We start from the raw sequence: 4,649 nt of genomic DNA on the forward strand, positions 1-4,649 counted from the left end.
TAAAAGAAAAGGAAAAAGGGATCAAAGAACAGATGGGAAAAATAGAAAGCAAGAAGCAAGGTTACAAACTTAAACCTAATGTCAATAATGATATCAAAGGTACATGATCTATGGGATGGGAAGTGGATCATTGGCTTCCCCATGGTTCCATCCCTGGGTTGGGAAGATCCCCTGGAGAAGGGAATGGCTACCCACTGCAGTATTCTGGCCTGGAGAGTCCCATGTAAATGACCTCCAATGACCTGCTTCCCACCGCACCCCACCCCTCTAGGTAGTCAGAGCCCGCTCTGAGCTCCCTGCTGTGCTGTGCTGAGTGGCTCAGTCACTCTCGGACCCTGACTCTCTCGGACCCTGGATTCCAGCCTGTCAGTCTTCTTCGTTCATGGGGTTCTGCAGGCAAGAACACTGGAGTGGGTTGCCATTTCCTCCTCCAGGGAAATGATCTACACCATCCAAATAAAAGGCAAAGATTGAAAGCAAAACCCGACTCTGCTCTTTATAAGAAATGTGCTTTAAATATAAGGATGCAAAGAGGTTGAAGTAAAAGTATAGAAAAAGAATGACATGGTAACACTAAACAAAAGAAAGTTAGATCAGCTCTATCAGCAACAAGAAAGAAAGTAAAGAGAAAAGGCTATCACAAGGGATTAAAAAGTGCATTTAATAATGATAAAGGCATCTATTCACCTAGAAAATAAGAGTTCTAAACATTTCTATATTTAATAATAGGACTTCAAAATATATTAATCAAAAATGAATAGAAATACAACAGAAAAAAAGACAAATCCCTAATTGCAGTTAAAAAAATTTTATTACCCATGTCTCAATAATTGACATAACAGGTAGACAGGAAAATCACCAAAAACAATACTGTCAACAACTTGACGTATTGAAATTTGTAGAACTCATTCAGAATATATGTTTTCTTCAAATGCATACTGAACATTTATCAAAATATACCTTACTCTGAGTCTCACTAAATTTAAAAGCTTTCAAGTCATATAACCTATGTTCTCTCTCTACAATGGAATAAATTTAGAAACCAATAACAGAACAATATGTGGAAAATACCTAAATATTTGGAAACTAAATAACACCTTTCTAAATGACTCAGAAATCAAAGAAGAAACAAACAAAAAATTAGGAAGTATTGGGTCAGGAAGATCCCCTGAAGAAGGAAATGACAACCCACTCCAGTATTCTTGCCTGGGAAATCCCATGGTCAGAGGGGCCTGGTGGGCTACAATCCATGGGGTCGCAAAGAGTCGGACACAACTGAGCACAATGACAACAAAGAAAGTATTTTAAGCTGAATAAAAATAAAATTACAAGAGATCAAGACTTATGAGATGTCTCTAAAGCAGTACTTACAGAGAAAATCTACAGAACGGTAAATATGATTTTTTTTAAGATCTCAAATCAGTGACCCCAGCCTTCATCTTAAGAAACTAAGAAGAGCAAATTAAACCCAAAAGATGCAAAAGAAAAGAGTTAATAAATATCTGAGCAAATATCAATGAATAGAATATAGCGAAAAAATAGAGAACCTATGAAACAAAAATTTGCTTCTTTGAGAATATTTATAAAATTGATAAACCTCTAGACATAATTGTCAAGAAAGAGAAAAGACACAAATATCAGTATCCGGTATGAGAGTGCTGATATTAGACCTGATTATACAAATACATAGAGGATAAGAGAATATTCTGAACACATTTATGACAATAAATTCAAAAATTTAGATAAAATGGACAAATCCATCCTAAGACACAAACTGCTAAAGCTACTGCAGGGAGAATTAGATAATCTGAATAGCCCTACATCTAGTTTTAGAAATTTAATTTGTGGTTAAAAATCTTCCAACAGGTGAATCTCAATCTCCAGATAGCTTCACTGGTTAATTCTACCACATAATTAAGAAAGAAGTAATATTGATTCTATACAAACTCATGCAAATTTGAAGAGGAGGGAATATTTTTCAAACTTATCCCATCATGGCAAAATTATCCTTATACCAAAACTAAACAAAAACATTATAAAGAAAGAAAATAACAGACCATTATCACTGGTTAACATCTATGCAAAACTCATAACCAAATTTTAGAAAATTTAATCAGAATATAAGTAAACTTAATACCTCAAGATCAAGTGGGGTTCTTCCCTGGAATGCAAGGTGAGTTTAACATTCAAAAATCAATCTCTATGATTCACCATATTAACAAACTAAAAAAAGAAAAATGCTGACTCATCTAAACAGATGCAGAAAAAGCATTTGGTAAAATCTAATACCAATTCTTGATTTTAAAAAAAAACCTCTAAGAAAAGGAGAAATAAAAGGACACTTTCTCAACTTGATAAAAAGCATCTACAGAAACCACATAGATGACATCATATTTCATGATGAAAGAATGATCTCTCCCACACAATTAGGAGCAAGATGATATCTGCCCTTATTCTTTCCACTAAAAATTGTACTGGAGCTTTTAGCCTGTGCAGTCAGATAAGAAAAAGAAATAAGAAGAATCCAGCTTTGAAAAAAGTAGACTGTCTATTCGCAGACCACACAATTCATCTATGTAGATAATTGGATGGAATCTCCGAAACAGCTTCTAGAACTAATAAGTGAATTTAGCAGTATTGCAGCCAAGCTACCAAGTTACCAGATAACTGCAGCCCTTGCTGTTATTTTGTTTGCAACCTCACACGAGACCTTAAAACAGAGCATCCAGTTAGGCCACTCCCAATTTGCCCCACAGAAACTCTGAGACAGTAAATGTTGTTTTAAGCCAATACATTTTAGGGCTATTGATTATGCTGCAACAGATTACTAATATAGGCATTGCTTGTGACGGTCAAGCTGGATTTAGTAAAGGCAGAGCAACCAGAGATCAAATTGGCAACAGCTATTGGATCACTGAAAAAGCAAGAGAGTTCCAGAAAGACGTCTACTTCTGCTTCATTGACTATGATAAAGCCTTTGACTGTGTGGATCACAACAAACTGTGGAAAATTCTTCAAGTGATGGGACTACCAGACCACCTGACCTGCCTCCTGAGAAATCTGTATGTAGGTCAAGAAACAACAGTTAGAACTGGACATGGAACTGGTTCCAAACTGGGAAAGGAGTAGGTCAAGGCTGTATATTGTCACCCTGCTTCTTTAACTTATATGCAGAGTGTGTGTGTGTGTGTGTGTGTGTGTGTGTGTGTGTGTGTGTGTGTGTGTGTGTGTGAGTCACTCAGTCCAACTCTGAATGACTCTTTATGTCTGACTTTTTGTGACCCCACAGACTGGAGCCCACCAGGCTTCTCTGTCAACAGAATTCTCCCGGCAAGAATACTGGAGTGGATTGCCATTCCCTTCTCCAGAGAAACTTCCCAACCCAGGGATCAAACCCTGGTCTCCTGCATCACAGGCAGATTCTTTACCACTTGAGCTATAGGGAAGTCTTACATACAGAGTACATCATGCAAAATGCTGGGCTTGATGAAGCACAAGCTGGAATCAAGATTGCCAGAAGAAATATCATTAACCTCAGATATGCAGATGACACTACCCTTATGGCAGAAAGCAAAGAAGAACTAAACAGCCTCTTGATGAAAGTGAAAGAGGAGAGGGAAAAAGTTGGCTTAAAGCTTAACATTCAGAAAACTAAGATCATGGCATCCCATCCCATCATTTCATGGCAAATAGATGGGGAAACAATGGAAACAGTGAGAGGTTAGTTTTTTGGCTCCAAAATCGCTGCAGATGGTGACTGAAGCCATGAAATTAAAAGATGCTTGCTACATGGAAGAAAAGCTATGACCAACCTAGACAGATATTAAAAAGCAGAGACATTACTTTGCCAAAAAGGTCCATCTAGTCAAAGCTATGATTTTTCCAGTAGTCATGTTTGGATGTGAGAGCTGGACTATAAAGAAAGCTGAGTGCTGAAAAATTGATGCTTTTGAACTGCGGTGTTGGAGAAGACGCTTGAGAGTCCCTTGGACTACAAGGAGATCCAAGCAGTCCATCCTAAAGGAAATCAACACTGAATATTCAATGGAAGGACTGATGCTGAAGCTGAAACTCCAATACTTTGGCCACCTGATACAAAGAACTGACTCACTGGAAAAGACCCTAATGCTGGGAAACATTGAAGGCAGGAGGAGAAGGGGATGACAGAGGATGAGATGGTTGGATGGCATCACTGACTTGATGGACATGACTCTGAATAAGCTCCGGGAGTTGGTGATGGACAGGGAGGCCTGGCGTGCTGCAGTTCATGGGGTCTCAAAGAGTCAGACACGCCTGAGCAACTGAACTGACTCTTCATTCATTTAGCATTATTATTTCCTAACTCTGTGCTAGGCATTGTTCCTGATGTTAAGGATACAGTGGCCTAAAAAAAAAAAAAAAAAAAAAAAATCAGCAAATTTCCTGCTTTCACGGAGCTTGTGTTTGGATGATGATGGGAGAACAGCAAAAGACAGGAATGAATGAGTAAACTAGTCAGTAATAGTAGCCAGAGATAAGTGCTTTGGTGAGGTAATATGATGGGAGGATCATTACTTGAGACAGGATTTTCAGGGAAAAGTTTCTAAGGAGGTAATATTTAAACCAAGACAGAAGATCTGAGGACAGATTGCTCCAGGCATAGAGTTCAA

This window comes from Cervus canadensis, chromosome 6, assembly GCF_019320065.1.
Source record: "Cervus canadensis isolate Bull #8, Minnesota chromosome 6, ASM1932006v1, whole genome shotgun sequence".
Classification (NCBI taxonomy): Eukaryota; Metazoa; Chordata; class Mammalia; order Artiodactyla; family Cervidae; genus Cervus; species Cervus canadensis.